Genomic DNA, 26809 nt, shown 5'->3' on the forward strand with positions numbered 1-26809 from the left:
AATTTTGTTTCAATTTAAGGTTATAGTGGCTAGTACTTATTGCAAACCAACATCTGATGTTTAAGTACCGACAGAGTATTTTGCGCATGACGCCCCAGATACTTTTGCAGTCCCACATGCAATGGAGTCTTGTTTGGGGATATAGATTGCACCATGCGAACCATTTAAGGGCACTCTGGTTTTCCATCATATCGAGTAAATCTTTCGCCTTTTACTAAAGATTTCCGTGGAGGAGAGCACTTAAAATGAGTATATCACTCAATTTTTGATTTGCCCTGCATTTTTGCGGGGCTTACACACTAAATGAAAAAGTGCGGCCCAACTGGTTCAACTGAATTTTGCTTTAATTTAAGGTTATATTTGTTAGTGCTGATTGCAAACCACCAACTCATGTTAAGTAGCGACAGAGTATTTTGCGCATGACGCCCCAGATACTTTTGCAGTCCCACATGCAATGGAGTCTTGTTTGGGGATATAGATTGCACCATGCGAACCATTTAAGGGCACTCTGGTTTTCCATCATATCGAGTAAATCTTTCGCCTTTTACTAAAGATTTCCGTGGAGGAGAGCACTGAAATGAGTATATCACTCAATTTTTGATTTGCCCTGCATTTTTGCGGGGCTTACACACTAAATGAAAAATTGCGGCCCAAATGGTTCAACTGAATTTTGCTTTAATTTAAGGTTATATTTGTTAGTGCTGATTGCAAACCACCAACTCATTTTAAGTACCGACAGAGTAATTTGCGCATGACGCCCCAGATACTTTTGCAGTCCCACATGCAATTGAGTCTTGTTTGGTGATATAGATTGCACCATGCGAACCATTGAAGGGCACTCTGGTTTTACTTCATATCGAGTAAATCTTTCGCCTTTTACTAAAGATTTCCGTGGAGGAGAGCACTGAAATGAGTATATCACTCAATTTTTGATTTGCCCTGCATTTTTGCGGGGCTTACACACTAAATGAAAAATTGAGGCCCAAATGGTTCAACTGAATTTTGCTTTAATTTAAGGTTATATTTGTTAGTGCTGATTGCAAACCACCAACTCATGTTAAGTACCGACAGAGTATTTTGCGCATGACGCCCCAGATACTTTTGCATTCCCACATGCAATGGAGTCTTGTTTGGGGATATAGATTGCACCATGCGAACCATTGAAGGGCACTCTGGTTTTCCTTTATATCGAGTAAATCTTTCGCCTTTTACTAAAGATTTCCGTGGAGGAGAGCACTGAAATGAGTATATCACTCAATTTTTGATTTGCCCTGCATTTTTGCGGGGCTTACACACTAAATGAAAAAGTGCGGCCCAAATGGTTCAACTGAATTTTGCTTTAATTTAAGGTTATATTTGTTAGTGCTGATTGCAAACCACCAACTCATGTTAAGTAGCGACAGAGTATTTTGCGCATGACGCCCCAGATACTTTTGCAGTCCCACATGCAATGGAGTCTTGTTTGGGGATATAGATTGCACCATGCGAACCATTGAAGGGCACTCTGGTTTTCCTCCATATCGAGTAAATCTTTCGCCTTTTACTAAAGATTTCCGTCGAGGAGAGCACTGAAATGAGTAAATCACTCAATTTTTGATTTGCCCTGCATTTTTGCGGGGCACACACTAAATGAAAAATTGCGGCCCAAATGGTTCAACTGAATTTTGCTTTAATTTAAGGTTATATTTGTTAGTGCTGATTGCAAACCACCAACTCATGTTAAGTACCGACAGAGTATTTTGCGCATGACGCCCCAGATACTTTTGCAGTCCCACATGCAATGGAGTCTTGTTTGGTGATATAGTTTGCACCATGCGAACCATTGAAAGTCACTCTGGTTTTCATTCATATCGAGTAAATCTTTCCCCTTTTTCTAAAGATTTCCGTGGAGGAGAGCACTGAAATGAGTATATCACTCAATTTTTGATTTGCCCTGCATTTTTGCGGGGCTTACACAATAAATGAAAAATTGCGGCCCATATTTTACAACTGAGTTTTGTTTCAATTTAAGGTTATAATTGTTAGTACTGATTGCAAACCACCATCTCATGTTTAAGTAGCGATAGAATATTTTGCGTATGACGCCCCAGAGAGCACTGAAATGAGTATATCACTTAATTTTTTTATTTGACCTGCATTTTTGCGGGGCTTACACACTAAAAGAAAAATTGCGGCCCAAATGGTTCAACTGAATTTTGCTTCAATTTAAGGTTATATTTGTTAGTGCTGATTGCAAACCACCAACTCATGTTAAGTACCGACAGAGTATTTTGCGCATGACGCCCCAGATACTTTTGCAGTCCCACATGCAATGGAGTCTTGTTTGGGGATATAGATTGCACCATTCGAACCATTGAAGGGCACTCTGGTTTTCCTTCATATCGAGTAAATCTTTCGCCTTTTACTAAAGATTTCCGTGGAGGAGAGCACTGAAATGAGTATATCACTCAATTTTTGATTTGCCCTGCATTTTTGCGGGGCTTACACACTAAATGAAAAATTGCGGCCTAAATGGTTCAACTGAATTTTGCTCTAATTTACGGTTATATTTGTTAGTGCTGATTGCAAACCACCAACTCATGTTAAGTACCGACAGAGTATTTTGCGCATGACGCCCCAGATACTTTTGCAGTCCCACATGCAATGGAGTCTTGTTTGGGGATATAGATTGCACCATTCGAACCATTGAAGGGCACTCTGGTTTTCCTTCATATCTAGTAAATTTTTCGCCTTTTACTAAAGATTTCCGTGGAGGAGAGCACTGAAATGAGTATATCACTCAATTTTTGATTTGCCCTGCATTTTTGCGGGGCTTACACACTAAATGAAAAATTGCGGCCCAAATGGTTCAACTGAATTTTGCTTTAATTTAAGGTTATATTTGTTAGTGCTGATTGCAAACCACCAACTCATGTTAAGTACCGACAGAGTATTTTGCGCATGACGCCCCAGATACTTTTGCAGTCCCACATGCAATGGAGTCTTGTTTGGGGATATAGATTGCACCATGCGAACCATTGAAGGGCACTCTGGTTTTCCTTCATATCGAGTAAATCTTTCGCCTTTTACTAAAGATTTCCGTGGAGGAGAGCACTGAAATGAGTATATCACTCAATTTTTGATTTTCCCTGCATTTTTGCGGGGCTTACACACTAAATGAAAATTGCGGCCCAAATGGTTCAACTGAATTTTGCTTTAATTTAAGGTTATATTTGTTAGTGCTGATTGCAAACCACCAACTCATGTTAAGTACCGACAGAGTATTTTGCGCAAGACGCCCCAGATACTTTTGCATTCCCAAATGCAATGGAGTCTTGTTTGGGGATATAGATTGCACCATGTGAACCATTGAAGGGCACTCTGGTTTTCCTTCATATCGAGTAAATCTTTTGCCTTTTACTAAAGATTTCCGTGAAGGAGAGCACTGAAATGAGTATATCACTCAATTTTTGATTTGCCCTGCATTTTTACGGGCTTACACACTAAATGAAAAATTGCGGCCCAAATGGTTCAACTGAATTTTGCTTTAATTTAAGGTTATATTTGTTAGTGCTGATTGCAAACCACCAACTCATGTTAAGTACCGACAGAGTATTTTGCGCATGACGCCCCAGATACTTTTGCAGTCCCACATGCAATGGAGTCTTGTTTGGGGATATAGATTGCACCATGCAAACCATTGAAGGGCACTCTGGTTTTCCTCCATATCGAGTAAATCTTTCGCCTTTTACAAAAGATTTCCGTCGAGGAGAGCACTGAAATGAGTATATCACTCAATTTTTTATTTGCCCTGCATTTTTGCGGGGCTTACACACTAAATGAAAAATTGCGGCCCAAATGGTTCAACTGAATTTTGCTTTAATTTAAGGTTATATTTGTTAGTGCTGATTGCAAACAACCAACTCATGTTAAGTACCGACAGAGTATTTTGCGCAAGACGCCCCAGATACTTTTGCATTCCCAAATGCAATGGAGTCTTGTTTGGGGATATAGATTGCACCATGCGAACCATTGAAGGGCACTCTAATTTTCCTTCATATCGAGTAAATCTTTTGCCTTTTACTAAAGATTTCCGTGAAGGAGAGCACTGAAATGAGTATATCACTCAATTTATGATTTGCCCTGCATTTTTGCGGGCTTACACACTAAATGAAAAATTGCGGCCCAAATGGTTCAACTGAATTTTGCTTTAATTTAAGGTTATATTTGTTAGTGCTGATTGCAAACCACCAACTCATGTTAAGTACCGACAGAGTATTTTGCGCATGACGCCCCAGATACTTTTGCAGTCCCACATGCAATGGAGTCTTGTTTGGGGATATAGATTGCACCATGCGAACCATTGAAGGGCACTCTGGTTTTCCTCCATATCGAGTAAATCTTTCGCCTTTTACAAAAGATTTCCGTCGAGGAGAGCACTGAAATGAGTAAATCACTAAATTTTTGATTTGCCCTGCATTTTTGCGGGGCACACACTAAATGAAAAATTGCGGCCCAAATGGTTCAACTGAATTTTGCTTTAATTTAAGGTTATATTTGTTAGTGCTGATTGCAAACCACCAACTCATGTTAAGTACCGACAGAGTATTTTGCGCATGACGTCCCAGATACTTTTGCAGTCCCACATGCAATGGAGTCTTGTTTGGGGATATAGATTGCACCATGCGGACCATTGAAGGGCACTCTGGTTTTCCTTCATATCGAGTAAATCTTTCGCCTTTTACTAAAGATTTCCGTGGAGGAGAGCACTGAAATGAGTATATCACTCAATTTTTTATTTGCCCTGCATTTTTGCGGGGCTTACACACTAAATAAAAAATTGCGGCCCAAATGGTTCAACTGAATTTTGCTTTAATTTAAGGTTATATTTGTTAGTGCTGATTGCAAACCACCAACTCATGTTAAGTACCGACAGAGTATTTTGCGCATGACGCCCCAGATACTTTTGCAGTCCCACATGCAATGGAGTCTTGTTTGGGGATATAGATTGCACCATGCGAACCATTGAAGGGCACTCTGGTTTTCCTTCATATCGAGTAAATCTTTCGCCTTTTACTAAAGATTTCCGTGGAGGAGAGCACTGAAATGAGTATATCACTCAATTTTTGATTTGCCCTGCATTTTTGCGGGGCTTACACACTAAATGAAAAATTGCGGCCGAAATGGTTCAACTGAATTTTGCTTTAATTTACGGTTATATTTGTTAGTGCTGATTGCAAACCACCAACTCATGTTAAGTACCGACAGAGTATTTTGCGCATGACGCCCCAGATACTTTTGCAGTCCCACATGCAATGGAGTCTTGTTTGGGGATATAGATTGCACCATTCGAACCATTGAAGGGCACTCTGGTTTTCCTTCATATCTAGTAAATTTTTCGCCTTTTACTAAAGATTTCCGTGGAGAAGAGCACTGAAATGAGTATATCACTCAATTTTTGATTTGCCCTGCATTTTTGCGGGGCTCACACACTAAATGAAAAATTGCGGCCCAAATGGTTCAACTGAATTTTGCTTTAATTTAAGGTTATATTTGTTAGTGCTGATTGCAAACCACCAACTCATGTTAAGTACCGACAGAGTATTTTGCGCATGACGCCCCAGATACTTTTGCAGTCCCACATGCAATGGAGTCTTGTTTGGGGATATAGATTGCACCATGCGAAAAATTGAAGGGCACTCTGGTTTTCCTTTATATCGAGTAAATATTTCGCCTTTTACTAAAGATTTCCGTGGAGGTAAGCACTGAAATGAGTATATCACTCAATTTTTGATTTCCCTGCATTTTTGCGGGGCTCACACACTAAATGAAAAATTGCGGCCCAAATGGTTCAACTGAATGTGCTTTAATTTAAGGTTATATTTGTTAGTGCTGATTGCAAACCACCAACTCATGTTAAGTACCGACAGGGTATTTTGCGCATGACGCTCCAGATACTTTTGCAGTCCCACATGCAATGGAGTCTTGTTTGGGGATATAGATTGCACCATGCGGACCATTGAAGGGCACTCTGGTTTTCCTTCATATCGAGTAAATCTTTCGCCTTTTACTAAAGATTTCCGTGGAGGAGAGCACTGAAATGAGTATATCACTCAATTTTTGATTTGCCCTGCATTTTTGCGGGGCTTACACACTAAATGAAAAATTGCGGCCCAAATGGTTCAACTGAATTTTGCTTTAATTTAAGGTTATATTTGTTAGTGCTGATTGCAAACCACCAACTCATGTTAAGTACCGACAGAGTATTTTGCGCATGACGCTCCAGATACTTTTGCAGTCCCACATGCAATGGAGTCTTGTTTGGGGATATAGATTGCACCATGCGGACCATTGAAGGGCACTCTGGTTTTCCTTCATATCGAGTAAATCTTTCGCCTTTTACTAAAGATTTCCGTGGAGGAGAGCACTGAAATGAGTATATCACTCAATTTTTGATTTGCCCTGCATTTTTGCGGGGCTTACACACTAAATGAAAAATTGCGGCCCAAATGGTTCAACTGAATTTTGCTTTAATTTGAGGTTATATTTGTTAGTGCTGATTGCAAACCACCAACTCATGTTAAGTACCGACAGAGTATTTTGCGCATGACGCCCCAGACACTTTTGCAGTCCCACATGCAATGGAGTCTTGTTTGGGGATATAGATTGCACCATGCGAACCATTGAAGGGCACTCTGGTTTTCCTTCATATCGAGTAAATCATTCGCCTTTTACTAAAGATTTCCGTGAAGGAGAGCACTGAAATGAGTATATCACTCAATTTTTTATTTGCCCTGCATTTTTGCGGGGCTTACACACTAAATGAAAAATTGCGGCCCAAATAGTTCAACTGAATTTTGCTTTAATTTAAGGTTATATTTGTTAGTGCTGATTGCAAACCACCAACTCATGTTAAGTACCGACAGAGTATTATGCGCATGACGCCCCAGATACTTTTGCAGTCCCACATGCAATGGAGTCTTGTTTGGGGATATAGATTGCACCATGCGAACCATTTAAGGGCACTCTGGTTTTCCTTCATATCGAGTAAATCTTTCGCCTTTTACTAAAGATTTCCGTGGAGGAGAGCACTGAAATGAGTATATCACTCAATTTTTGATTTGCCCTGCATTTTTGCGGGGCTTACACACTAAATGAAAAATTGCGGCCCAAATGGTTCAACTGAATTTTGCTTCAATTTAAGGTTATATTTGTTAGTGCTGATTGCAAACCACCAACTCATGTTAAGTACCGACAGAGTATTTTGCGCACGACGCCCCAGATACTTTTGCATTCCCACATGCAATGGAGTCTTGTTTGGGGATATAGATTGCACCATACGAAAAATTGAAGGGCACTCTGGTTTTCCTTTATATCGAGTAAATCTTTCGCCTTTTACTAAAGATTTCCGTGGAGAAGAGCACTGAAATGAGTATATCACTCAATTTTTGATTTGCCCTGCATTTTTGCGGGGCTTACACACTAAATGAAAAATTGCGGCCCAAATGGTTCAACTGAATTTTGCTTTAATTTAAGGTTATATTTGTTAGTGCTGATTGCAAACAACCAACTCATGTTAAGTACCGACAGAGTATTTTGCGCAAGACGCCCCAGATACTTTTGCATTCCCAAATGCAATGGAGTCTTGTTTGGGAATATAGATTGCACCATGCGAACCATTGAAGGGCACTCTGGTTTTCCTTCATATCGAGTAAATCTTTCGCCTTTTACTAAAGATTTCCGTAGAGGAGAGCACTGAAATGAGTATATCACTCAATTTTTGATTTGCCCTGCATTTTTGCGGGGCTTACACACTAAATGAAAAATTGCGGCCCAAATGGTTCAACTGAATTTTGCTTTAATTTAAGGTTATATTTGTTAGTGCTTATTGCAAACCACCAACTCATGTTAAGTACCGACAGAGTATTTTGCGCATGACGCCCCAGATACTTTTGCAGTCCCACATGCAATGGAGTCTTGTTTGGGGATATAGATTGCACCATGCGAACCATTGAAAGGCACTCTGGTTTTCCTTCATATCGAGTAAATCTTTCGCCTTTTACTAAAGATTTCCGTGGAGGAGAGCACTGAAATGAGAATATCACTCAATTTTTGATTTACCCTGCATTTTTGCGGGGCTTACACACTAAATGAAAAATTGCGGCCCAAATGGTTCAACTGAATTTTGCTTTAATTTAAGGTTATATTTGTTAGTGCTGATTGCAAACCACCAACTCATGTTAAGTACCGACAGAGTATTTTGCGCATGACGCCCCAGATACTTTTGCAGTCCCACATGCAATGGAGTCTTGTTTGGGGATATAGATTGCACCATGCGAACCATTGAAGGGCACTCTGGTTTTCCTTCATATCGAGTAAATCTTTCGCCTTTTACTAAAGATTTCCGTGGAATAGAGCACTGAAATGAGTATATCACTCAATTTTTGATTTGCCCTGCATTTTTGCGGGGCTTACACACTAAATGAAAAATTGCGGCTCAAATGGTTCAACTGAATTTTGCTTTAATTTAAGGTTATATTTGTTAGTGCTGATTGCAAACCACCAACTCATGTTAAGTACCGACAGAGTATTTTGCGCATGACGCCCCAGATACTTTTGCAGTCCCACATGCAATGGAGTCTTGTTTGGGGATATAGATTGCACCATTCGAACCATTGAAGGGCACTCTGGTTTTCCTTCATATCGAGTAAATCTTTCGCCTTTTACTAAAGATTTCCGTGGAGGAGAGCACTGAAATGAGTATATCACTCAATTTTTGATTTGCCCTGCAGTTTTGCGGGGCTTACACACTAAATGAAAAATGGCGGCCCAAATGGTTCAACTGAATTTTGATTTAATTTAAGGTTATATTTGTTAGTGCTGATTGCAAACCACCAACTCATGTTAAGTACCGACAGAGTATTTTGCGCATGACGCTCCAGATACTTTTGCAGTCCCACATGCAATGGAGTCTTGTTTGGGGATATAGATTGCACCATGCGGACCATTGAAGGGCACTCTGGTTTTCCTTCATATCGAGTAAATCTTTCGCCTTTTACTAAAGATTTCCGTGGAGGAGAGCACTGAAATGAGTATATCACTCAATTTTTTATTTGCCCTGCATTTTTGCGGGGCTTACACACTAAATGAAAAATTGCGGCCCAAATGGTTCAACTGAATTTTGCTTTAATTTAAGGTTATATTTGTTAGTGCTGATTGCAAACAACCAACTCATGTTAAGTACCGACAGAGTATTTTGCGCATGACGCCCCAGATACTTTTGCAGTCCCACATGCAATGGAGTCTTGTTTGGGGATATAGATTGCACCATGCGAACCATTGAAGGGAACTCTGGTTTTCCTTCATATCGAGTAAATCTTTCGCCTTTTACTAAAGATTTCCGTGGAGGAGAGCACTGAAATGAGTATATCACTCAATTTTTGATTTGCCCTGCATTTTTGCGGGGCTTACACACTAAATGAAAAATTGCGGCCCAAATGGTTCAACTGAATTTTGCTTTAATTTAAGGTTATATTTGTTAGTGCTGATTGCAAACCACCAACTCATTTTAAGTACCGACAGAGTATTTTGCGCATGACGCCCAAGATACTTTTGCAGTCCCACATGCAATGGAGTCTTGTTTGCGGATATAGATTGCACCATGCGAAAAATTGAAGGGCACTTTGGTTTTCCTTCATATCCAGTAAATCTTTCGCCTTTTACTAAAGATTTCCGTAGAGGAGAGCACTGAAATGAGTATATCACTCAATTTTAGATTTGCCCTGCATTTTTGCGGGGCTTACACACTAAATGAGAAATTGCGGCCCAAATGGTTCAACTGAATTTTGCTTCAATTTAAGGTTATATTTGTTAGTGCTGATTGCAAACCACCAACTCATGCTAAGTACCGACAGAATATTTTGCGCATGACTCCCCAGATACTTTTGCAGTCCAACATGCAATGGAGTCTTGTTTGGGGATATAGATTGCACCATGTGAACCATTGAAGGGCACTCTGGTTTTCCTTCATATCAAGTAAATCTGTCGCCTTTTACTAAAGATTTCCGTGGAGGAGAGCACTGAAATGAGTATATCACTCAATTTTTGATTTGCCCTGCATTTTTGCGGGGCTTACACACTAAATGAAAAATTGCGGCTCAAATGGTTCAACTGAATTTTGCTTTAATTTAAGGTTATATTTGTTAGTGCTGATTGCAAACCACCAACTCATGTTAAGTACCGACAGAGTATTTTGCGCATGACGCCCCAGATACTTTTGTAGTCCCACATGCAATGGAAGCTTGTTTGGGGATATAGATTGCACCATGCGAACCATTGAAGGGCACTCTGGTTTTCCTTCATATCGAGTAAATCTTTCGCCTTTTACTAAAGATTTCCGTGGAGGAGAGCACTGAAATGAGTATATCACTCAATTTTTGATTTGCCCTGCATTTTTGCGGGGCTTACACACTAAATGAAAAATTGCGGCCCAAATGGTTCAACTGAATTTTGCTTTAATTTAAGGTTATATTTGTTAGTGATGATTGCAATCCACCAACTCATGTTAAGTACCGACTGAGTATTTTGCGCATGACGCTCCAGATACTTTTGCAGTCCCACATGCAATGGAGTCTTGTTTGGGGATATAGATTGCACCATGCGGACCATTGAAGGGCACTCTGGTTTTCCTTCATATCGAGTAAATCTTTCGCCTTTTACTAAAGTTTTCCGTGGAGGAGAGCACTAAAATGAGTATATCACTCAATTTTTGATTTGCCCTGCATTTTTGCGGGGCTTACACACTAAATGAAAAATTGCGGCCCAAATGGTTCAACTGAATTTTGCTTTAATTTAAGGTTATATTTGTTAGTGCTGATTGCAAACCACCAACTCATGTTAAGTACCGACAGAGTATTTTGCGCATGACGCCCCAGATACTTTTGCAGTCCCACATGCAATGGAGTCTTGTTTGGGGATATAGATTGCACCATGCAAACCATTGAAGGGCACTCTGGTTTTCCTCCATATCGAGTAAATCTTTCGCCTTTTACAAAAGATTTCCGTGGAGGAGAGCACTGAAATGAGTATATCACTCAATTTTTTATTTGCCCTGCATTTTTGCGGGGCTTACACACTAAATGAAAAATTGCGGCCCAAATGGTTCAACTGAATTTTGCTTTAATTTAAGGTTATATTTGTTAGTGCTGATTGCAAACAACCAACTCATGTTAAGTACCGACAGAGTATTTTGCGCAAGACGCCCCAGATACTTTTGCATTCCCAAATGCAATGGAGTCTTGTTTGGGGATATAGATTGCACCATGCGAACCATTGAAGGGCACTCTAATTTTCCTTCATATCGAGTAAATCTTTTGCCTTTTACTAAAGATTTCCGTGAAGGAGAGCACTGAAATGAGTATATCACTCAATTTATGATTTGCCCTGCATTTTTGCGGGCTTACACACTAAATGAAAAATTGCGGCCCAAATGGTTCAACTGAATTTTGCTTTAATTTAAGGTTATATTTGTTAGTGCTGATTGCAAACCACCAACTCATGTTAAGTACCGACAGAGTATTTTGCGCATGACGCCCCAGATACTTTTGCAGTCCCACATGCAATGGAGTCTTGTTTGGGGATATAGATTGCACCATGCGAACCATTGAAGGGCACTCTGGTTTTCCTCCATATCGAGTAAATCTTTCGCCTTTTACAAAAGATTTCCGTCGAGGAGAGCACTGAAATGAGTAAATCACTCAATTTTTGATTTGCCCTGCATTTTTGCGGGGCACACACTAAATGAAAAATTGCGGCCCAAATGGTTCAACTGAATTTTGCTTTAATTTAAGGTTATATTTGTTAGTGCTGATTGCAAACCACCAACTCATGTTAAGTACCGACAGAGTATTTTGCGCATGACGTCCCAGATACTTTTGCAGTCCCACATGCAATGGAGTCTTGTTTGGGGATATAGATTGCACCATGCGGACCATTGAAGGGCACTCTGGTTTTCCTTCATATCGAGTAAATCTTTCGCCTTTTACTAAAGATTTCCGTGGAGGAGAGCACTGAAATGAGTATATCACTCAATTTTTTATTTGCCCTGCATTTTTGCGGGGCTTACACACTAAATAAAAAATTGCGGCCCAAATGGTTCAACTGAATTTTGCTTTAATTTAAGGTTATATTTGTTAGTGCTGATTGCAAACCACCAACTCATGTTAAGTACCGACAGAGTATTTTGCGCATGACGCCCCAGATACTTTTGCAGTCCCACATGCAATGGAGTCTTGTTTGGGGATATAGATTGCACCATGCGAACCATTGAAGGGCACTCTGGTTTTCCTTCATATCGAGTAAATCTTTCGCCTTTTACTAAAGATTTCCGTGGAGGAGAGCACTGAAATGAGTATATCACTCAATTTTTGATTTGCCCTGCATTTTTGCGGGGCTTACACACTAAATGAAAAATTGCGGCCGAAATGGTTCAACTGAATTTTGCTTTAATTTACGGTTATATTTGTTAGTGCTGATTGCAAACCACCAACTCATGTTAAGTACCGACAGAGTATTTTGCGCATGACGCCCCAGATACTTTTGCAGTCCCACATGCAATGGAGTCTTGTTTGGGGATATAGATTGCACCATTCGAACCATTGAAGGGCACTCTGGTTTTCCTTCATATCTAGTAACTTTTTCGCCTTTTACTAAAGATTTCCGTGGAGAAGAGCACTGAAATGAGTATATCACTCAATTTTTGATTTGCCCTGCATTTTTGCGGGGCTCACACACTAAATGAAAAATTGCGGCCCAAATGGTTCAACTGAATTTTGCTTTAATTTAAGGTTATATTTGTTAGTGCTGATTGCAAACCACCAACTCATGTTAAGTACCGACAGAGTATTTTGCGCATGACGCCCCAGATACTTTTGCAGTCCCACATGCAATGGAGTCTTGTTTGGGGATATAGATTGCACCATGCGAAAAATTGAAGGGCACTCTGGTTTTCCTTTATATCGAGTAAATATTTCGCCTTTTACTAAAGATTTCCGTGGAGGTAAGCACTGAAATGAGTATATCACTCAATTTTTGATTTCCCTGCATTTTTGCGGGGCTCACACACTAAATGAAAAATTGCGGCCCAAATGGTTCAACTGAATGTGCTTTAATTTAAGGTTATATTTGTTAGTGCTGATTGCAAACCACCAACTCATGTTAAGTACCGACAGGGTATTTTGCGCATGACGCTCCAGATACTTTTGCAGTCCCACATGCAATGGAGTCTTGTTTGGGGATATAGATTGCACCATGCGGACCATTGAAGGGCACTCTGGTTTTCCTTCATATCGAGTAAATCTTTCGCCTTTTACTAAAGATTTCCGTGGAGGAGAGCACTGAAATGAGTATATCACTCAATTTTTGATTTGCCCTGCATTTTTGCGGGGCTTACACACTAAATGAAAAATTGCGGCCCAAATGGTTCAACTGAATGTGCTTTAATTTAAGGTTATATTTGTTAGTGCTGATTGCAAACCACCAACTCATGTTAAGTACCGACAGAGTATTTTGCGCATGACGCTCCAGATACTTTTGCAGTCCCACATGCAATGGAGTCTTGTTTGGGGATATAGATTGCACCATGCGGACCATTGAAGGGCACTCTGGTTTTCCTTCATATCGAGTAAATCTTTCGCCTTTTACTAAAGATTTCCGTGGAGGAGAGCACTGAAATGAGTATATCACTCAATTTTTGATTTGCCCTGCATTTTTGCGGGGCTTACACACTAAATGAAAAATTGCGGCCCAAATGGTTCAACTGAATTTTGCTTTAATTTGAGGTTATATTTGTTAGTGCTGATTGCAAACCACCAACTCATGTTAAGTACCGACAGAGTATTTTGCGCATGACGCCCCAGACACTTTTGCAGTCCCACATGCAATGGAGTCTTGTTTGGGGATATAGATTGCACCATGCGAACCATTGAAGGGCACTCTGGTTTTCCTTCATATCGAGTAAATCATTCGCCTTTTACTAAAGATTTCCGTGAAGGAGAGCACTGAAATGAGTATATCACTCAATTTTTTATTTGCCCTGCATTTTTGCGGGGCTTACACACTAAATGAAAAATTGCGGCCCAAATAGTTCAACTGAATTTTGCTTTAATTTAAGGTTATATTTGTTAGTGCTGATTGCAAACCACCAACTCATGTTAAGTACCGACAGAGTATTATGCGCATGACGCCCCAGATACTTTTGCAGTCCCACATGCAATGGAGTCTTGTTTGGGGATATAGATTGCACCATGCGAACCATTTAAGGGCACTCTGGTTTTCCTTCATATCGAGTAAATCTTTCGCCTTTTACTAAAGATTTCCGTGGAGGAGAGCACTGAAATGAGTATATCACTCAATTTTTGATTTGCCCTGCATTTTTGCGGGGCTTACACACTAAATGAAAAATTGCGGCCCAAATGGTTCAACTGAATTTTGCTTCAATTTAAGGTTATATTTGTTAGTGCTGATTGCAAACCACCAACTCATGTTAAGTACCGACAGAGTATTTTGCGCACGACGCCCCAGATACTTTTGCATTCCCACATGCAATGGAGTCTTGTTTGGGGATATAGATTGCACCATACGAAAAATTGAAGGGCACTCTGGTTTTCCTTTATATCGAGTAAATCTTTCGCCTTTTACTAAAGATTTCCGTGGAGAAGAGCACTGAAATGAGTATATCACTCAATTTTTGATTTGCCCTGCATTTTTGCGGGGCTTACACACTAAATGAAAAATTGCGGCCCAAATGGTTCAACTGAATTTTGCTTTAATTTAAGGTTATATTTGTTAGTGCTGATTGCAAACAACCAACTCATGTTAAGTACCGACAGAGTATTTTGCGCAAGACGCCCCAGATACTTTTGCATTCCCAAATGCAATGGAGTCTTGTTTGGGAATATAGATTGCACCATGCGAACCATTGAAGGGCACTCTGGTTTTCCTTCATATCGAGTAAATCTTTCGCCTTTTACTAAAGATTTCCGTAGAGGAGAGCACTGAAATGAGTATATCACTCAATTTTTGATTTGCCCTGCATTTTTGCGGGGCTTACACACTAAATGAAAAATTGCGGCCCAAATGGTTCAACTGAATTTTGCTTTAATTTAAGGTTATATTTGTTAGTGCTTATTGCAAACCACCAACTCATGTTAAGTACCGACAGAGTATTTTGCGCATGACGCCCCAGATACTTTTGCAGTCCCACATGCAATGGAGTCTTGTTTGGGGATATAGATTGCACCATGCGAACCATTGAAGGGAACTCTGGTTTTCCTTCATATCGAGTAAATCTTTCGCCTTTTACTAAAGATTTCCGTGGAGGAGAGCACTGAAATGAGTATATCACTCAATTTTTGATTTGCCCTGCATTTTTGCGGGGCTTACACACTAAATGAAAAATTGCGGCCCAAATGGTTCAACTGAATTTTGCTTTAATTTAAGGTTATATTTGTTAGTGCTGATTGCAAACCACCAACTCATTTTAAGTACCGACAGAGTATTTTGCGCATGACGCCCAAGATACTTTTGCAGTCCCACATGCAATGGAGTCTTGTTTGCGGATATAGATTGCACCATGCGAAAAATTGAAGGGCACTTTGGTTTTCCTTCATATCCAGTAAATCTTTCGCCTTTTACTAAAGATTTCCGTAGAGGAGAGCACTGAAATGAGTATATCACTCAATTTTAGATTTGCCCTGCATTTTTGCGGGGCTTACACACTAAATGAGAAATTGCGGCCCAAATGGTTCAACTGAATTTTGCTTCAATTTAAGGTTATATTTGTTAGTGCTGATTGCAAACCACCAACTCATGCTAAGTACCGACAGAATATTTTGCGCATGACTCCCCAGATACTTTTGCAGTCCAACATGCAATGGAGTCTTGTTTGGGGATATAGATTGCACCATGTGAACCATTGAAGGGCACTCTGGTTTTCCTTCATATCAAGTAAATCTGTCGCCTTTTACTAAAGATTTCCGTGGAGGAGAGCACTGAAATGAGTATATCACTCAATTTTTGATTTGCCCTGCATTTTTGCGGGGCTTACACACTAAATGAAAAATTGCGGCTCAAATGGTTCAACTGAATTTTGCTTTAATTTAAGGTTATATTTGTTAGTGCTGATTGCAAACCACCAACTCATGTTAAGTACCGACAGAGTATTTTGCGCATGACGCCCCAGATACTTTTGTAGTCCCACATGCAATGGAAGCTTGTTTGGGGATATAGATTGCACCATGCGAACCATTGAAGGGCACTCTGGTTTTCCTTCATATCGAGTAAATCTTTCGCCTTTTACTAAAGATTTCCGTGGAGGAGAGCACTGAAATGAGTATATCACTCAATTTTTGATTTGCCCTGCATTTTTGCGGGGCTTACACACTAAATGAAAAATTGCGGCCCAAATGGTTCAACTGAATTTTGCTTTAATTTAAGGTTATATTTGTTAGTGATGATTGCAATCCACCAACTCATGTTAAGTACCGACTGAGTATTTTGCGCATGACGCTCCAGATACTTTTGCAGTCCCACATGCAATGGAGTCTTGTTTGGGGATATAGATTGCACCATGCGGACCATTGAAGGGCACTCTGGTTTTCCTTCATATCGAGTAAATCTTTCGCCTTTTACTAAAGTTTTCCGTGGAGGAGAGCACTAAAATGAGTATATCACTCAATTTTTGATTTGCCCTGCATTTTTGCGGGGCTTACACACTAAATGAAAAATTGCGGCCCAAATGGTTCAACTGAATTTTGCTTTAATTTAAGGTTATATTTGTTAGTGCTGATTGCAAACCACCAACTCATGTTAAGTACCGACAGAGTATTTTGCGCATGACGCCCCAGATACTTTTGCAGTCCCACATGCAATGGAGTCTTGTTTGGGGATATAGATTGCACCATGCGAACCATTGAAGGGAACTCTGGTTTTCCTTCATATCGAGTAAATCTTTCGCCTTTTACTAAAGATTTCCGTAGAGGAGAGCACTGAAATGAGTATATCACTCAATTTTTGATTTGCCCTGCATTTTTGCGGGGCTTACACACTAAATGAAAAATTGCGGCCCAAATTGTTCAACTGAATTTTGCTTTAATTTAAGGTTATATTTGTTAGTGCTGATTGCAAACCACCAACTCATGTTAAGTACCGACAGAGTATTTTGCGCATGACGCCCCAGATACTTTTGCAGTCCCACATGCAATGGAGTCTTGTTTGGGGATATAGATTGCACCATTCGAACCATTGAAGGGCACTCTGGTTTTCCTTCATATCGAGTAAATCTTTCGCCTTTTACTAAAGATTTCCGTGGAGGAGAGCACTGAAATGAGTATATCACTCAATTTTTGATTTGCCCTGCATTTTTGCGGGGCTTACACACTAAATGAAAAATTGCGGCCCAAATGGTTCAACTGAATTTTGCTTCAATTTAAGGTTATATTTGTTAGTGCTGATTGCAAACCACCAACTCATGTTAAGTACCGACAGCGTATTTTGCGAATGACGCCCCAGATACTTTTGCAGTCCCACATGCAATGGAGTCTTGTTTGGGGATATAGATTGCACCATGTGAACCATTGAAGGGCACCTTGGTTTTCCTTCATATCGAGTAAATCTTTCGCCTTTTACTAAAGATTTCCGTGGAGGAGAGCACTGAAATGAGTATATCAGTCAAATTTTGATTTCCCTGCATTTTTGCGGGGCTCACACACTAAATGAAAAATTGCGGCCCAAATGGTTCAACTGAATGTGCTTTAATTTAAGGTTATATTTGTTAGTGCTGATTGCAAACCACTAACTCATGTTAAGTACCGACAGAGTATTTTGCGCATGACGCTCCAGATACTTTTGCAGTCCCACATGCAATGGAGTCTTGTTTGGGGATATAGATTGCACCATGCGGACCATTGAAGGGCACTCTGGTTTTCCTTCATATCGAGTAAATCTTTCGCCTTTTACTAAAGATTTCCGTGAAGGAGAGCACTGAAATGAGTATATCACTCAATTTTTGATTTGCCCTGCATTTTTGCGGGGCTTACACACTAAATGAAAAATTGCGGCCCAAATGGTTCAACTGAATTTTGCTTTAATTTAAGGTTATATTTGTTAGTGCTGATTGCAAACCACCAACTCATGTTAAGTACCGACAGAGTATTTTGCGCATGACGCCCCAGACACTTTTGCAGTCCCACATGCAATGGAGTCTTGTTTGGGGATATAGATTGCACCATGCGAACCATTGAAGGGCACTCTGGTTTTCCTTCATATCGAGTAAATCATTCGCCTTTTACTAAAGATTTCCGTGGAGGAGAGCACTGAAATGAGTATATCACTCAATTTTTGATTTGCCCTGCATTTTTGCGGGGCTTACACACTAAATGAAAAATTGCGGCCCAAATTGTTCAACTGAATTTTGCTTTAATTTAAGGTTATATTTGTTAGTGCTGATTGCAAACCACCAACTCATGTTAAGTACCGACAGAGTATTTTGCGCATGACGCCCCAGATACTTTTGCAGTCCCACATGCAATGGAGTCTTGTTTGGGGATATAGATTGCACCATGCGAACCATTGAAGGGCACTCTGGTTTTCCTTCATATCGAGTAAATCTTTCGCCTTTTACTAAAGATTTCCGTGGAGGAGAGCACTGAAATGAGTATATCACTCAATTTTTGATTTGCCCTGCATTTTTGCGGGGCTTACACACTAAATGAAAAATTGCGGCCCAAATGGTTCAACTGAATTTTGCTTCAATTTAAGGTTATATTTGTTAGTGCTGATTGCAAACCACCAACTCATGTTAAGTACCGACAGAGTATTTTGCGCATGACGCCCCAGATACTTTTGCATTCCCACATGCAACGGAGTCTTGTTTGGGGATATAGATTGCACCATGCGAAAAATTGAAGGGCACTCTGGTTTTCCTTTATATCGAGTAAATCTTTCGCCTTTTACTAAAGATTTCCGTGGAGGAGAGCACTGAAATGAGTATATCACTCAATTTTTGATTTGCCCTGCATTTTTGCGGGGCTTACACACTAAATGAAAAATTGCGGCCCAAATGGTTCAACTGAATTTTGCTTTAATTTAAGGTTATATTTGTTAGTGCTGATTGCAAACCACCAACTCATGTTAAGTACCGACAGAGTATTTTGCGCAAGACGCCCCAGATACTTTTGCATTCCCAAATGCAATTGAGTCTTGTTTGGGAATATAGATTGCACCATGCGAACCATTGAAGGGCACTCTGGTTTTCCTTCATATCGAGTAAATCTTTCGCCTTTTACTAAAGATTTCCGTAGAGGAGAGCACTGAAATGAGTATATCACTCAATTTTTGATTTGCCCTGCATTTTTGCGGGGCTTACACACTAAATGAAAAATTGCGGCCCAAATGGTTCAACTGAATTTTGATTTAATTTAAGGTTATATTTGTTAGTGCTGATTGCAAACCACCAACTCATGTTAAGTACCGACAGAGTATTTTGCGCATGACGCCCCAGATACTTTTGCAGTCCCACATGCAATGGAGTCTTGTTTGGGGATATAGATTGCACCATGCGAACCATTGAAAGGCACTCTGGTTTTCCTTCATATCGAGTAAATCTTTCGCCTTTTACTAAAGATTTCCGTGGAGGAGAGCACTGAAATGAGTATATCACTCAATTTTTGATTTGCCCTGCATTTTTGCGGGGCTCACACACTAAATGAAAAATTGCGGCCCAAATGGTTCAACTGAATTTTGCTTTAATTTGAGGTTATATTTGTTAGTGCTGATTGCAAACCACCAACTCATGTTAAGTACCGACAGAGTATTTTGCGCATGACGCCCCAGATACTTTTGCAGTCCCACATGCAATGGAGTCTTGTTTGGGGATATAGATTGCACCATGCGAACCATTGAAGGGCACTCTGGTTTTCCTTCATATCGAGTAAATCTTTCGCCTTTTACTAAAGATTTCCGTGGAGGAGAGCACTGAAATGAGTATATCACTCAATTTTTGATTTGCCCTGCATTTTTGCGGGGCTTACACACTAAATAAAAAAGTGCGGCCCAAATGGTTCAACTGAATTTTGCTTTAATTTAAGGTTATATTTGTTAGTGCTGATTGCAAACCACCAACTCATGTTAAGTAGCGACAGAGTATTTTGCGAATGACGCCCCAGATACTTTTGCAGTCCCACATGCAATGGAGTCTTGTTTGGGGATATAGATTGCACCATGTGAACCATTGAAGGGCACCTTGGTTTTCCTTTATATCGAGTAAATCTTTCGCCTTTTACTAAAGATTTCCGTGGAGGAGAGCACTGAAATGAGTATATCACTCAAATTTTGATTTTCCTGCATTTTTGCGGGGCTCACACACTAAATGAGAAATTGCGGCCCAAATGGTTCAACTGAATGTGCTTTAATTTAAGGTTATATTTGTTAGTGCTGATTGCAAACCACTAACTCATGTTAAGTACCGACAGAGTATTTTGCGCATGACGCTCCAGATACTTTTGCAGTCCCACATGCAATGGAGTCTTGTTTGAGGATATAGATTGCACCATGCGGACCATTGAAGGGCACTCTGGTTTTCCTTCATATCGAGTAAATCTTTCGCCTTTTACTAAAGTTTTCCGTGGAGGAGAGCACTGAAATGAGTATATCACTCAATTTTTGATTTGCCCTGCATTTTTGCAGGGCTTACACACTAAATGAAAAATTGCGGCCCAAATGGTTCAACTGAATTTTGCTTTAATTTAAGGTTATATTTGTTAGTGCTGATTGCAAACCACCAACTCATGTTAAGTACCGACAGAGTATTTTGCGCATGACGCCCCAGATACTTTTGCAGTCCCACATGCAATGGAGTCTTGTTTGGGGATATAGATTGCACCATGCGAACCATTGAAGGGAACTCTGGTTTTTCTTCATATCGAGTAAATCTTTCGCCTTTTACTAAAGATTTCCGTGGAGGAGAGCACTGAAATGAGTATATCACTCAATTTTTGATTTGCCCTGCATTTTTGCGGGGTTTACACACTAAATGAAAAATTGCGGCCCAAATGGTTCAACTGAATTTTGCTTTAATTTAAGGTTATATTTGTTAGTGCTGATTGCAAACCACCAACTCATTTTAAGTACCGACAGAGTATTTTGCGCATGACGCCCAAGATACTTTTGCAGTCCCACATGCAATGGAGTCTTGTTTGCGGATATAGATTGCACCATGCGAAAAATTGAAGGGCACTTCGGTCTTCCTTCATATCCAGTAAATCTTTCGCCTTTTACTAAAGATTTCCGTGGAGGAGAGCACTGAAATGAGTATATCACTCAATTTTAGATTTGCCCTGCATTTTTGCGGGGCTTACACACTAAATGAGAAATTGCGGCCCAAATGGTTCAACTGAATTTTGCTTCAATTTAAGGTTATATTTGTTAGTGCTGATTGCAAACCACCAACTCATGTTAAGTACCGACAGAATATTTTGCGCATGACGCCCCAGATACTTTTGCAGTCCAACATGCAATGGAGTCTTGTTTGGGGATATAGATTGCACCATGTGAACCATTGAAGGGCACTCTGGTTTTCCTTCATATCAAGTAAATCTGTCGCCTTTTACTAAAGATTTCCGTGGAGGAGAGCACTGAAATGAGTATATCACTCAATTTTTGATTTGCCCTGCATTTTTGCGGGGCTCACACACTAAATGAAAAATTGCGGCCCAAATGGTTCAACTGAATTTTGCTTTAATTTAAGGTTATATTTGTTAGTGCTGATTGCAAACCACCAACTCATGTTAAGTACCGACAGAGTATTTTGCGCATGACGCCCCAGATACTTTTGCAGTCCCACATGCAATGGAATCTTGTTTGGGGATATAGATTGCACCATGCGAAAAATTGAAGGGCACTCTGGTTTTCCTTTATATCGAGTAAATATTTCGCCTTTTACTAAAGATTTCCGTGGAGGAGAGCACTGAAATGAGTATATCACTCAATTTTTGATTTGCCCTGCATTTTTGCGGGGCTTACACACTAAATGAAAAATTGCGGCCCAAATGGTACAACTGAATTTTGCTTTAATTTAAGGTTATATTTGTTAGTGCTGATTGCAAACCACCAACTCATGTTAAGTACCGACAGAGTATTTTGCGCATGACGCCCCAGATACTTTTGCAGTCCCATATGCAATGGAGTCTTGTTTGGGGATATAGATTGCACCATGCGAACCATTGAAGGGCACTCTGGTTTTCCTTCATATCGAGTAAATCTTTCGCCTTTTACTAAAGATTTCCGTGGAGGAGAGCACTGAAATGAGTATATCACTCAAATTTTGATTTGCCCTGCATTTTTGCGGGGCTTACACACTAAATGAAAAATTGCGGCCCAAATGGTTCAACTGAATTTTGCTTTAATTTAAGGTTATATTTGTTAGTGCTGATTGCAAACCACCAACTCATGTTAAGTACCGACAGAGTATTTTGCGCATGACGCCCCAGATACTTTTGCAGTCCCACATGCAATGGAGTCTTGTTTGGGGATATAGATTGCACCATGCGAACCATTGAAGGGCACTCTGGTTTTCCTCCATATCGAGTAAATCTTTCCCCTTTTACAAAAGATTTCCGTGGAGGAGAGCACTGAAATGAGTATATCACTCAATTTTTGATTTGCCCTGCATTTTTGCGGGGCTTACACACTAATTGAAAAATTGCGGCCCAAATGGTTCAACTGAATATTGCTTTAATTTAAGGTTATATTTGTTAGTGCTGATTGCAAACCACCAACTCATGTTAAGTACCGACAGAGTATTTTGCGCATGACGCCCCAGATACTTTTGCAGTCCCACATGCAATGGAGTCTTGTTTGGGGATATAGATTGCACCATGCGAACCATTGAAGGGCACTCTGGTTTTCCTCCATATCGAGTAAATCTTTCCCCTTTTACAAAAGATTTCCGTGGAGGAGAGCACTGAAATGAGTATATCACTCAATTTTTGATTTGCCCTGCATTTTTGCGGGACTTACACACTAAATGAAAAATTGCGGCCCAAATGGTTCAACTGAATTTTGCTTTAATTTAAGGTTATATTTGTTAGTGCTGATTGCAAACCACCAACTCATGTTAAGTACCGACAGAGTATTTTGCGCATGACGTCCCAGATACTTTTGCAGTCCCACATGCAATGGAGTCTTGTTTGGGGATATAGATTGCACCATGCGAACCATTGAAGGGCACTCTGGTTTTCCTTCATATCGAGTAAATCTTTCGCCTTTTACTAAAGATTTCCGTGGAGGAGAGCACTGAAATGAGTATATCACTCAATTTTTGATTTGCCCTGCATTTTTGCGGGGCTTACACACTAAATGAAAAATTGCGGCCTAAATGGTTCAACTGAATTTTGCTCTAATTTACGGTTATATTTGTTAGTGCTGATTGCAAACCACCAACTCATGTTAAGTACCGACAGAGTATTTTGCGCATGACGCCCCAGATACTTTTGCAGTCCCACATGCAATGGAGTCTTGTTTGGGGATATAGATTGCACCATTCGAACCATTGAAGGGCACTCTGGTTTTCCTTCATATCTAGTAAATTTTTCGCCTTTTACTAAAGATTTCCGTGGAGGAGAGCACTGAAATGAGTATATCACTCAATTTTTGATTTGCCCTGCATTTTTGCGGGGCTTACACACTAAATGAAAAATTGCGGCCCAAATGGTTCAACTGAATTTTGCTTTAATTTAAGGTTATATTTGTTAGTGCTGATTGCAAACCACCAACTCATGTTAAGTACCGACAGAGTATTTTGCGCATGACGCCCCAGATACTTTTGCAGTCCCACATGCAATGGAGTCTTGTTTGGGGATATAGATTGCACCATGCGAACCATTGAAGGGCACTCTGGTTTTCCTTCATATCGAGTAAATCTTTCGCCTTTTACTAAAGATTTCCGTGGAGGAGAGCACTGAAATGAGTATATCACTCCATTTTTGATTTGCACTGCATTTTTGCGGGGCTTACACACTAAATGAAAAATTGCGGCCCAAATGGTTCAACTGAATTTTGCTTTAATTTAAGGTTATATTTGTTAGTGCTGATTGCAAACCACCAACTCATGTTAAGTACCGACAGAGTATTTTGCGCATGACGTCCCAGAAACTTTTGCAGTCCCACATGCAATGGAGTCTTGTTTGGGGATATAGATTGCACCATGCGAACCATTGAAGGGCACTCTGGTTTTCCTTCATATCGAGTAAATCTTTCGCCTTTTACTAAAGATTTCCGTGGAGGAGAGCACTGAAATGAGTATATCACTCAATTTTTTATTTGCCCTGCATTTTTGCGGGGCTTACACACTAAATAAAAAATTACGGCCCAAATGGTTCAACTGAATTTTGCTTTAATTTAAGGTTATATTTGTTAGTGCTGATTGCAAACCACCAACTCATGTTAAGTACCGACAGAGTATTTTGCGCATGACGCCCCAGATACTTTTGCAGTCCCACATGCAATGGAGTCTTGTTTGGGGATATAGATTGCACCATGCGAACCATTGAAGGGCACTCTGGTTTTCCTTCATATCGAGTAAATCTTTCCCCTTTTACTAAAGATTTCCGTGGAGAAGAGCACTGAAATGAGTATATCACTCAATTTTTGATTTGCCCTGCATTTTTGCGGGGCTTACACACTAAATGAAAAATTGCGGCCTAAATGGTTCAACTGAATTTTGCTCTAATTTACGGTTATATTTGTTAGTGCTGATTGCAAACCACCAACTCATGTTAAGTACCGACAGAGTATTTTGCGCATGACGCCCCAGATACTTTTGCAGTCCCACATGCAATGGAGTCTTGTTTAAAGATATAGATTGCACCATTCGAACCATTGAAGGGCACTCTGGTTTTCCTTCATATCTAGTAAATTTTTCGCCTTTTACTAAAGATTTCCGTGGAGGAGAGCACTGAAATGAGTATATCACTCAATTTTTGATTTGCCCTGCATTTTTGCGGGGCTTACACACTAAATGAAAAATTGCGGCCTAAATGGTTCAACTGAATTTTGCTCTAATTTACGGTTATATTTGTTAGTGCTGATTGCAAACACCAACTCATGTTAAGTACCGACAGAGTATTTTGCGCATGACGCCCCAGATACTTTTGCAGTCCCACATGCAATGGAGTCTTGTTTGGGGATATAGATTGCACCATTCGAACCATTGAAGGGCACTCTGGTTTTCCTTCATATCTAGTAAATCTTTCGCCTTTTACTAAAGATTTCCGTGGAGGAGAGCACTGAAATGAGTATATCACTCAATTTTTGATTTGCCCTGCATTTTTGCGGGGCTTACACACTAAATGAAAAATTGCGGCCCAAATGGTTCAACTGAATTTTGCTTTAATTTAAGGTTATATTTGTTAGTGCTGATTGCAAACCACCAACTCATGTTAAGTACCGACAGAGTATTTTGCGCATGACGCCCCAGATACTTTTGCAGTCCCACATGCAATGGAGTCTTGTTTGGGGATATAGATTGCACCATGCGAACCATTGAAGGGCACTCTGGTTTTCCTTCATATCGAGTAAATCTTTCGCCTTTTACTAAAGATTTCCGTGGAGGAGAGCACTGAAATGAGTATATCACTCAATTTTTGATTTGCCCTGCATTTTTGCGGGGCTTACACACTAAATGAAAAATTGCGGCCCAAATGGTTCAACTGAATTTTGCTTTAATTTAAGGTTATATTTGTTAGTGCTGATTGCAAACCACCAACTCATGTTAAGTACCGACAGAGTATTTTGCGCATGACGCCCCAGATACTTTTGCAGTCCCACATGCAATGGAGTCTTGTTTGGGGATATAGATTGCACCATGCGAACCATTAAAGGGCACTCTGGTTTTCCTCCATATCGAGTAAATCTTTCCCCTTTTACAAAAGATTTCCGTGGAGGAGAGCACTGAAATGAGTATATCACTCAATTTTTGATTTGCCCTGCATTTTTGCGGGGCTTACACACTAAATGAAAAATTGCGGCCCAAATGGTTCAACTGAATTTTGCTTTAATTTAAGGTTATATTTGTTAGTGCTGATTGCAAACCACCAACTCATGTTAAGTACCGACAGAGTATTTTGCGCATGACGTCCCAGATACTTTTGCAGTCCCACATGCAATGGAGTCTTGTTTGGGGATATAGATTGCACCATGCGAACCATTGAAGGGCACTCTGGTTTTCCTTCATATCGAGTAAATCTTTCGCCTTTTACTAAAGATTTCCGTGGAGGAGAGCACTGAAATGAGTATATCACTCAATTTTTTATTTGCCCTGCATTTTTGCGGGGCTTACACACTAAATAAAAAATTGCGGCCCAAATGGTTCAACTGAATTTTGCTTTAATTTAAGGTTATATTTGTTAGTGCTGATTGCAAACCACCAACTCATGTTAAGTACCGACAGAGTATTTTGCGCATGACGCCCCAGATACTTTTGCAGTCCCACATGCAATGGAGTCTTGTTTGGGGATATAGATTGCACCATGCGAACCATTGAAGGGCACTCTGGTTTTCCTTCATATCGAGTAAATCTTTCGCCTTTTACTAAAGATTTCCGTGGAGGAGAGCACTGAAATGAGTATATCACTCAATTTTTGATTTGCCCTGCATTTTTGCGGGGCTTACACACTAAATGAAAAATTGCGGCCCAAATGGTTCAACTGAATTTTGCTTTAATTTAAGGTTATATTTGTTAGTGCTGATTGCAAACCACCAACTCATGTTAAGTACC

The 26809-nt window shown here is 40.1% G+C and overlaps 80 non-coding genes across 80 annotated transcripts; all 80 read left to right on the forward strand.

The window, feature by feature from the left end:
- Positions 1-170: 170 nt before the first annotated feature.
- On the forward strand, positions 171-293 carry LOC116617707. The gene has a single exon (XR_004295844.2). It is a non-coding gene; the product is annotated as a U5 spliceosomal RNA (small nuclear RNA).
- Positions 294-503: 210 nt separating this feature from the next.
- LOC116617708 lies at positions 504-625 on the forward strand. The gene has a single exon (XR_004295845.2). It is a non-coding gene; the product is annotated as a U5 spliceosomal RNA (small nuclear RNA).
- Positions 626-835: 210 nt separating this feature from the next.
- On the forward strand, positions 836-957 carry LOC116617709. The gene has a single exon (XR_004295846.2). It is a non-coding gene; the product is annotated as a U5 spliceosomal RNA (small nuclear RNA).
- Positions 958-1167: 210 nt separating this feature from the next.
- Positions 1168-1289, forward strand: LOC116617710. Its single transcript, XR_004295847.2, has one exon. It is a non-coding gene; the product is annotated as a U5 spliceosomal RNA (small nuclear RNA).
- A 210-nt stretch (positions 1290-1499) lies between these two features.
- LOC116617714 lies at positions 1500-1621 on the forward strand. Its single transcript, XR_004295851.2, has one exon. It is a non-coding gene; the product is annotated as a U5 spliceosomal RNA (small nuclear RNA).
- A 208-nt stretch (positions 1622-1829) lies between these two features.
- Positions 1830-1951, forward strand: LOC116616049. The gene has a single exon (XR_004295161.2). It is a non-coding gene; the product is annotated as a U5 spliceosomal RNA (small nuclear RNA).
- Positions 1952-2360: 409 nt separating this feature from the next.
- Positions 2361-2482, forward strand: LOC125562254. Its single transcript, XR_007307961.1, has one exon. It is a non-coding gene; the product is annotated as a U5 spliceosomal RNA (small nuclear RNA).
- A 210-nt stretch (positions 2483-2692) lies between these two features.
- On the forward strand, positions 2693-2814 carry LOC125562168. Its single transcript, XR_007307875.1, has one exon. It is a non-coding gene; the product is annotated as a U5 spliceosomal RNA (small nuclear RNA).
- A 210-nt stretch (positions 2815-3024) lies between these two features.
- On the forward strand, positions 3025-3144 carry LOC125562106. Its single transcript, XR_007307813.1, has one exon. It is a non-coding gene; the product is annotated as a U5 spliceosomal RNA (small nuclear RNA).
- Positions 3145-3355: 211 nt separating this feature from the next.
- On the forward strand, positions 3356-3477 carry LOC125562133. Its single transcript, XR_007307840.1, has one exon. It is a non-coding gene; the product is annotated as a U5 spliceosomal RNA (small nuclear RNA).
- A 209-nt stretch (positions 3478-3686) lies between these two features.
- LOC125562202 lies at positions 3687-3808 on the forward strand. Its single transcript, XR_007307909.1, has one exon. It is a non-coding gene; the product is annotated as a U5 spliceosomal RNA (small nuclear RNA).
- Positions 3809-4018: 210 nt separating this feature from the next.
- Positions 4019-4138, forward strand: LOC125562219. The gene has a single exon (XR_007307926.1). It is a non-coding gene; the product is annotated as a U5 spliceosomal RNA (small nuclear RNA).
- Positions 4139-4349: 211 nt separating this feature from the next.
- On the forward strand, positions 4350-4471 carry LOC125562194. Its single transcript, XR_007307901.1, has one exon. It is a non-coding gene; the product is annotated as a U5 spliceosomal RNA (small nuclear RNA).
- Positions 4472-4679: 208 nt separating this feature from the next.
- Positions 4680-4801, forward strand: LOC125562096. The gene has a single exon (XR_007307803.1). It is a non-coding gene; the product is annotated as a U5 spliceosomal RNA (small nuclear RNA).
- Positions 4802-5011: 210 nt separating this feature from the next.
- On the forward strand, positions 5012-5133 carry LOC125562266. The gene has a single exon (XR_007307973.1). It is a non-coding gene; the product is annotated as a U5 spliceosomal RNA (small nuclear RNA).
- Positions 5134-5343: 210 nt separating this feature from the next.
- LOC125562199 lies at positions 5344-5465 on the forward strand. Its single transcript, XR_007307906.1, has one exon. It is a non-coding gene; the product is annotated as a U5 spliceosomal RNA (small nuclear RNA).
- A 210-nt stretch (positions 5466-5675) lies between these two features.
- Positions 5676-5794, forward strand: LOC125562213. Its single transcript, XR_007307920.1, has one exon. It is a non-coding gene; the product is annotated as a U5 spliceosomal RNA (small nuclear RNA).
- A 211-nt stretch (positions 5795-6005) lies between these two features.
- LOC125562277 lies at positions 6006-6127 on the forward strand. Its single transcript, XR_007307984.1, has one exon. It is a non-coding gene; the product is annotated as a U5 spliceosomal RNA (small nuclear RNA).
- Positions 6128-6337: 210 nt separating this feature from the next.
- LOC125562279 lies at positions 6338-6459 on the forward strand. The gene has a single exon (XR_007307986.1). It is a non-coding gene; the product is annotated as a U5 spliceosomal RNA (small nuclear RNA).
- Positions 6460-6669: 210 nt separating this feature from the next.
- On the forward strand, positions 6670-6791 carry LOC125562210. The gene has a single exon (XR_007307917.1). It is a non-coding gene; the product is annotated as a U5 spliceosomal RNA (small nuclear RNA).
- A 210-nt stretch (positions 6792-7001) lies between these two features.
- LOC125562280 lies at positions 7002-7123 on the forward strand. Its single transcript, XR_007307987.1, has one exon. It is a non-coding gene; the product is annotated as a U5 spliceosomal RNA (small nuclear RNA).
- A 210-nt stretch (positions 7124-7333) lies between these two features.
- Positions 7334-7455, forward strand: LOC125562158. The gene has a single exon (XR_007307865.1). It is a non-coding gene; the product is annotated as a U5 spliceosomal RNA (small nuclear RNA).
- Positions 7456-7665: 210 nt separating this feature from the next.
- On the forward strand, positions 7666-7787 carry LOC125562164. The gene has a single exon (XR_007307871.1). It is a non-coding gene; the product is annotated as a U5 spliceosomal RNA (small nuclear RNA).
- Positions 7788-7997: 210 nt separating this feature from the next.
- On the forward strand, positions 7998-8118 carry LOC125562144. Its single transcript, XR_007307851.1, has one exon. It is a non-coding gene; the product is annotated as a U5 spliceosomal RNA (small nuclear RNA).
- A 211-nt stretch (positions 8119-8329) lies between these two features.
- On the forward strand, positions 8330-8451 carry LOC125562175. The gene has a single exon (XR_007307882.1). It is a non-coding gene; the product is annotated as a U5 spliceosomal RNA (small nuclear RNA).
- A 210-nt stretch (positions 8452-8661) lies between these two features.
- On the forward strand, positions 8662-8783 carry LOC125562128. Its single transcript, XR_007307835.1, has one exon. It is a non-coding gene; the product is annotated as a U5 spliceosomal RNA (small nuclear RNA).
- Positions 8784-8993: 210 nt separating this feature from the next.
- Positions 8994-9115, forward strand: LOC125562097. The gene has a single exon (XR_007307804.1). It is a non-coding gene; the product is annotated as a U5 spliceosomal RNA (small nuclear RNA).
- A 210-nt stretch (positions 9116-9325) lies between these two features.
- Positions 9326-9447, forward strand: LOC125562231. Its single transcript, XR_007307938.1, has one exon. It is a non-coding gene; the product is annotated as a U5 spliceosomal RNA (small nuclear RNA).
- A 210-nt stretch (positions 9448-9657) lies between these two features.
- LOC125562223 lies at positions 9658-9779 on the forward strand. Its single transcript, XR_007307930.1, has one exon. It is a non-coding gene; the product is annotated as a U5 spliceosomal RNA (small nuclear RNA).
- Positions 9780-9989: 210 nt separating this feature from the next.
- LOC125562216 lies at positions 9990-10111 on the forward strand. The gene has a single exon (XR_007307923.1). It is a non-coding gene; the product is annotated as a U5 spliceosomal RNA (small nuclear RNA).
- A 210-nt stretch (positions 10112-10321) lies between these two features.
- LOC125562282 lies at positions 10322-10443 on the forward strand. Its single transcript, XR_007307989.1, has one exon. It is a non-coding gene; the product is annotated as a U5 spliceosomal RNA (small nuclear RNA).
- A 210-nt stretch (positions 10444-10653) lies between these two features.
- LOC125562151 lies at positions 10654-10775 on the forward strand. Its single transcript, XR_007307858.1, has one exon. It is a non-coding gene; the product is annotated as a U5 spliceosomal RNA (small nuclear RNA).
- Positions 10776-10985: 210 nt separating this feature from the next.
- LOC125562137 lies at positions 10986-11107 on the forward strand. The gene has a single exon (XR_007307844.1). It is a non-coding gene; the product is annotated as a U5 spliceosomal RNA (small nuclear RNA).
- A 210-nt stretch (positions 11108-11317) lies between these two features.
- LOC125562220 lies at positions 11318-11437 on the forward strand. The gene has a single exon (XR_007307927.1). It is a non-coding gene; the product is annotated as a U5 spliceosomal RNA (small nuclear RNA).
- A 211-nt stretch (positions 11438-11648) lies between these two features.
- LOC125562195 lies at positions 11649-11770 on the forward strand. Its single transcript, XR_007307902.1, has one exon. It is a non-coding gene; the product is annotated as a U5 spliceosomal RNA (small nuclear RNA).
- A 208-nt stretch (positions 11771-11978) lies between these two features.
- LOC125562099 lies at positions 11979-12100 on the forward strand. The gene has a single exon (XR_007307806.1). It is a non-coding gene; the product is annotated as a U5 spliceosomal RNA (small nuclear RNA).
- A 210-nt stretch (positions 12101-12310) lies between these two features.
- LOC125562283 lies at positions 12311-12432 on the forward strand. The gene has a single exon (XR_007307990.1). It is a non-coding gene; the product is annotated as a U5 spliceosomal RNA (small nuclear RNA).
- A 210-nt stretch (positions 12433-12642) lies between these two features.
- LOC125562226 lies at positions 12643-12764 on the forward strand. Its single transcript, XR_007307933.1, has one exon. It is a non-coding gene; the product is annotated as a U5 spliceosomal RNA (small nuclear RNA).
- A 210-nt stretch (positions 12765-12974) lies between these two features.
- Positions 12975-13093, forward strand: LOC125562214. Its single transcript, XR_007307921.1, has one exon. It is a non-coding gene; the product is annotated as a U5 spliceosomal RNA (small nuclear RNA).
- A 211-nt stretch (positions 13094-13304) lies between these two features.
- LOC125562284 lies at positions 13305-13426 on the forward strand. Its single transcript, XR_007307991.1, has one exon. It is a non-coding gene; the product is annotated as a U5 spliceosomal RNA (small nuclear RNA).
- Positions 13427-13635: 209 nt separating this feature from the next.
- Positions 13636-13757, forward strand: LOC125562285. Its single transcript, XR_007307992.1, has one exon. It is a non-coding gene; the product is annotated as a U5 spliceosomal RNA (small nuclear RNA).
- Positions 13758-13967: 210 nt separating this feature from the next.
- On the forward strand, positions 13968-14089 carry LOC125562211. Its single transcript, XR_007307918.1, has one exon. It is a non-coding gene; the product is annotated as a U5 spliceosomal RNA (small nuclear RNA).
- A 210-nt stretch (positions 14090-14299) lies between these two features.
- On the forward strand, positions 14300-14421 carry LOC125562287. Its single transcript, XR_007307993.1, has one exon. It is a non-coding gene; the product is annotated as a U5 spliceosomal RNA (small nuclear RNA).
- Positions 14422-14631: 210 nt separating this feature from the next.
- On the forward strand, positions 14632-14753 carry LOC125562159. The gene has a single exon (XR_007307866.1). It is a non-coding gene; the product is annotated as a U5 spliceosomal RNA (small nuclear RNA).
- Positions 14754-14963: 210 nt separating this feature from the next.
- LOC125562165 lies at positions 14964-15085 on the forward strand. The gene has a single exon (XR_007307872.1). It is a non-coding gene; the product is annotated as a U5 spliceosomal RNA (small nuclear RNA).
- A 210-nt stretch (positions 15086-15295) lies between these two features.
- Positions 15296-15417, forward strand: LOC125562242. Its single transcript, XR_007307949.1, has one exon. It is a non-coding gene; the product is annotated as a U5 spliceosomal RNA (small nuclear RNA).
- Positions 15418-15627: 210 nt separating this feature from the next.
- LOC125562224 lies at positions 15628-15749 on the forward strand. Its single transcript, XR_007307931.1, has one exon. It is a non-coding gene; the product is annotated as a U5 spliceosomal RNA (small nuclear RNA).
- Positions 15750-15959: 210 nt separating this feature from the next.
- On the forward strand, positions 15960-16081 carry LOC125562217. The gene has a single exon (XR_007307924.1). It is a non-coding gene; the product is annotated as a U5 spliceosomal RNA (small nuclear RNA).
- Positions 16082-16291: 210 nt separating this feature from the next.
- LOC125562288 lies at positions 16292-16413 on the forward strand. The gene has a single exon (XR_007307994.1). It is a non-coding gene; the product is annotated as a U5 spliceosomal RNA (small nuclear RNA).
- Positions 16414-16623: 210 nt separating this feature from the next.
- LOC125562152 lies at positions 16624-16745 on the forward strand. The gene has a single exon (XR_007307859.1). It is a non-coding gene; the product is annotated as a U5 spliceosomal RNA (small nuclear RNA).
- Positions 16746-16955: 210 nt separating this feature from the next.
- Positions 16956-17077, forward strand: LOC125562163. Its single transcript, XR_007307870.1, has one exon. It is a non-coding gene; the product is annotated as a U5 spliceosomal RNA (small nuclear RNA).
- A 210-nt stretch (positions 17078-17287) lies between these two features.
- On the forward strand, positions 17288-17409 carry LOC125562289. The gene has a single exon (XR_007307995.1). It is a non-coding gene; the product is annotated as a U5 spliceosomal RNA (small nuclear RNA).
- Positions 17410-17619: 210 nt separating this feature from the next.
- LOC125562200 lies at positions 17620-17739 on the forward strand. Its single transcript, XR_007307907.1, has one exon. It is a non-coding gene; the product is annotated as a U5 spliceosomal RNA (small nuclear RNA).
- Positions 17740-17949: 210 nt separating this feature from the next.
- LOC125562225 lies at positions 17950-18071 on the forward strand. Its single transcript, XR_007307932.1, has one exon. It is a non-coding gene; the product is annotated as a U5 spliceosomal RNA (small nuclear RNA).
- A 210-nt stretch (positions 18072-18281) lies between these two features.
- LOC125562212 lies at positions 18282-18403 on the forward strand. Its single transcript, XR_007307919.1, has one exon. It is a non-coding gene; the product is annotated as a U5 spliceosomal RNA (small nuclear RNA).
- A 210-nt stretch (positions 18404-18613) lies between these two features.
- On the forward strand, positions 18614-18735 carry LOC125562290. The gene has a single exon (XR_007307996.1). It is a non-coding gene; the product is annotated as a U5 spliceosomal RNA (small nuclear RNA).
- A 210-nt stretch (positions 18736-18945) lies between these two features.
- Positions 18946-19067, forward strand: LOC125562126. The gene has a single exon (XR_007307833.1). It is a non-coding gene; the product is annotated as a U5 spliceosomal RNA (small nuclear RNA).
- Positions 19068-19277: 210 nt separating this feature from the next.
- Positions 19278-19399, forward strand: LOC125562166. Its single transcript, XR_007307873.1, has one exon. It is a non-coding gene; the product is annotated as a U5 spliceosomal RNA (small nuclear RNA).
- A 210-nt stretch (positions 19400-19609) lies between these two features.
- LOC125562291 lies at positions 19610-19731 on the forward strand. The gene has a single exon (XR_007307997.1). It is a non-coding gene; the product is annotated as a U5 spliceosomal RNA (small nuclear RNA).
- Positions 19732-19941: 210 nt separating this feature from the next.
- On the forward strand, positions 19942-20063 carry LOC125562292. Its single transcript, XR_007307998.1, has one exon. It is a non-coding gene; the product is annotated as a U5 spliceosomal RNA (small nuclear RNA).
- A 210-nt stretch (positions 20064-20273) lies between these two features.
- Positions 20274-20392, forward strand: LOC125562204. Its single transcript, XR_007307911.1, has one exon. It is a non-coding gene; the product is annotated as a U5 spliceosomal RNA (small nuclear RNA).
- A 211-nt stretch (positions 20393-20603) lies between these two features.
- LOC125562154 lies at positions 20604-20725 on the forward strand. The gene has a single exon (XR_007307861.1). It is a non-coding gene; the product is annotated as a U5 spliceosomal RNA (small nuclear RNA).
- Positions 20726-20935: 210 nt separating this feature from the next.
- Positions 20936-21056, forward strand: LOC125562116. The gene has a single exon (XR_007307823.1). It is a non-coding gene; the product is annotated as a U5 spliceosomal RNA (small nuclear RNA).
- A 211-nt stretch (positions 21057-21267) lies between these two features.
- On the forward strand, positions 21268-21389 carry LOC125562222. Its single transcript, XR_007307929.1, has one exon. It is a non-coding gene; the product is annotated as a U5 spliceosomal RNA (small nuclear RNA).
- A 210-nt stretch (positions 21390-21599) lies between these two features.
- Positions 21600-21721, forward strand: LOC125562218. Its single transcript, XR_007307925.1, has one exon. It is a non-coding gene; the product is annotated as a U5 spliceosomal RNA (small nuclear RNA).
- Positions 21722-21931: 210 nt separating this feature from the next.
- LOC125562189 lies at positions 21932-22053 on the forward strand. The gene has a single exon (XR_007307896.1). It is a non-coding gene; the product is annotated as a U5 spliceosomal RNA (small nuclear RNA).
- Positions 22054-22263: 210 nt separating this feature from the next.
- On the forward strand, positions 22264-22385 carry LOC125562134. The gene has a single exon (XR_007307841.1). It is a non-coding gene; the product is annotated as a U5 spliceosomal RNA (small nuclear RNA).
- A 210-nt stretch (positions 22386-22595) lies between these two features.
- Positions 22596-22717, forward strand: LOC125562191. The gene has a single exon (XR_007307898.1). It is a non-coding gene; the product is annotated as a U5 spliceosomal RNA (small nuclear RNA).
- A 210-nt stretch (positions 22718-22927) lies between these two features.
- Positions 22928-23047, forward strand: LOC125562188. The gene has a single exon (XR_007307895.1). It is a non-coding gene; the product is annotated as a U5 spliceosomal RNA (small nuclear RNA).
- A 212-nt stretch (positions 23048-23259) lies between these two features.
- Positions 23260-23381, forward strand: LOC125562294. Its single transcript, XR_007308000.1, has one exon. It is a non-coding gene; the product is annotated as a U5 spliceosomal RNA (small nuclear RNA).
- A 210-nt stretch (positions 23382-23591) lies between these two features.
- LOC125562169 lies at positions 23592-23713 on the forward strand. Its single transcript, XR_007307876.1, has one exon. It is a non-coding gene; the product is annotated as a U5 spliceosomal RNA (small nuclear RNA).
- A 210-nt stretch (positions 23714-23923) lies between these two features.
- Positions 23924-24043, forward strand: LOC125562173. The gene has a single exon (XR_007307880.1). It is a non-coding gene; the product is annotated as a U5 spliceosomal RNA (small nuclear RNA).
- A 212-nt stretch (positions 24044-24255) lies between these two features.
- LOC125562100 lies at positions 24256-24377 on the forward strand. Its single transcript, XR_007307807.1, has one exon. It is a non-coding gene; the product is annotated as a U5 spliceosomal RNA (small nuclear RNA).
- A 210-nt stretch (positions 24378-24587) lies between these two features.
- On the forward strand, positions 24588-24709 carry LOC125562198. The gene has a single exon (XR_007307905.1). It is a non-coding gene; the product is annotated as a U5 spliceosomal RNA (small nuclear RNA).
- A 210-nt stretch (positions 24710-24919) lies between these two features.
- On the forward strand, positions 24920-25041 carry LOC125562171. Its single transcript, XR_007307878.1, has one exon. It is a non-coding gene; the product is annotated as a U5 spliceosomal RNA (small nuclear RNA).
- Positions 25042-25250: 209 nt separating this feature from the next.
- Positions 25251-25372, forward strand: LOC125562153. Its single transcript, XR_007307860.1, has one exon. It is a non-coding gene; the product is annotated as a U5 spliceosomal RNA (small nuclear RNA).
- A 210-nt stretch (positions 25373-25582) lies between these two features.
- LOC125562295 lies at positions 25583-25704 on the forward strand. Its single transcript, XR_007308001.1, has one exon. It is a non-coding gene; the product is annotated as a U5 spliceosomal RNA (small nuclear RNA).
- Positions 25705-25914: 210 nt separating this feature from the next.
- Positions 25915-26036, forward strand: LOC125562193. Its single transcript, XR_007307900.1, has one exon. It is a non-coding gene; the product is annotated as a U5 spliceosomal RNA (small nuclear RNA).
- A 210-nt stretch (positions 26037-26246) lies between these two features.
- LOC125562101 lies at positions 26247-26368 on the forward strand. Its single transcript, XR_007307808.1, has one exon. It is a non-coding gene; the product is annotated as a U5 spliceosomal RNA (small nuclear RNA).
- Positions 26369-26578: 210 nt separating this feature from the next.
- LOC125562296 lies at positions 26579-26700 on the forward strand. Its single transcript, XR_007308002.1, has one exon. It is a non-coding gene; the product is annotated as a U5 spliceosomal RNA (small nuclear RNA).
- Positions 26701-26809: the final 109 nt, after the last annotated feature.

This window comes from Nematostella vectensis, chromosome 4, assembly GCF_932526225.1.
Source record: "Nematostella vectensis chromosome 4, jaNemVect1.1, whole genome shotgun sequence".
Classification (NCBI taxonomy): Eukaryota; Metazoa; Cnidaria; class Anthozoa; order Actiniaria; family Edwardsiidae; genus Nematostella; species Nematostella vectensis.